The following is a 281-nucleotide window of genomic DNA, read 5'->3' as shown; positions in this document are numbered from 1 at the left end:
TGGCTGCACGGCTGTGTGTCCGCTTCCGGCTCCGACCCGGGGGGCCGTGCCCAGCGGCCTCTCTCTCCCCGTTCCCGGCCCCTCTGTCTACATGCTCCCTTCTCGACAGGTCCTCCTCTGACTCTCCTGCAGCCGCTCTCGCAGCCGTCCGGACGGCATTCCACCTCCTTACAGACGGCCCTGCCCGAGGCCTTGGGCTCTGGAAGAGTCTACGCGGACCGCGGGCACCCGGCTCACCCGGGACAAAGCCTCGCTGGCCGACCGTCGCTCCAGGAGAGGAA

Source organism: Bison bison, unplaced genomic scaffold (genome assembly GCF_000754665.1).
Source record: "Bison bison bison isolate TAMUID 2011002044 unplaced genomic scaffold, Bison_UMD1.0 scf7180017849611, whole genome shotgun sequence".
Classification (NCBI taxonomy): domain Eukaryota; kingdom Metazoa; phylum Chordata; class Mammalia; order Artiodactyla; family Bovidae; genus Bison; species Bison bison.
Note: the sequence above shows the minus strand (reverse complement) of the source record.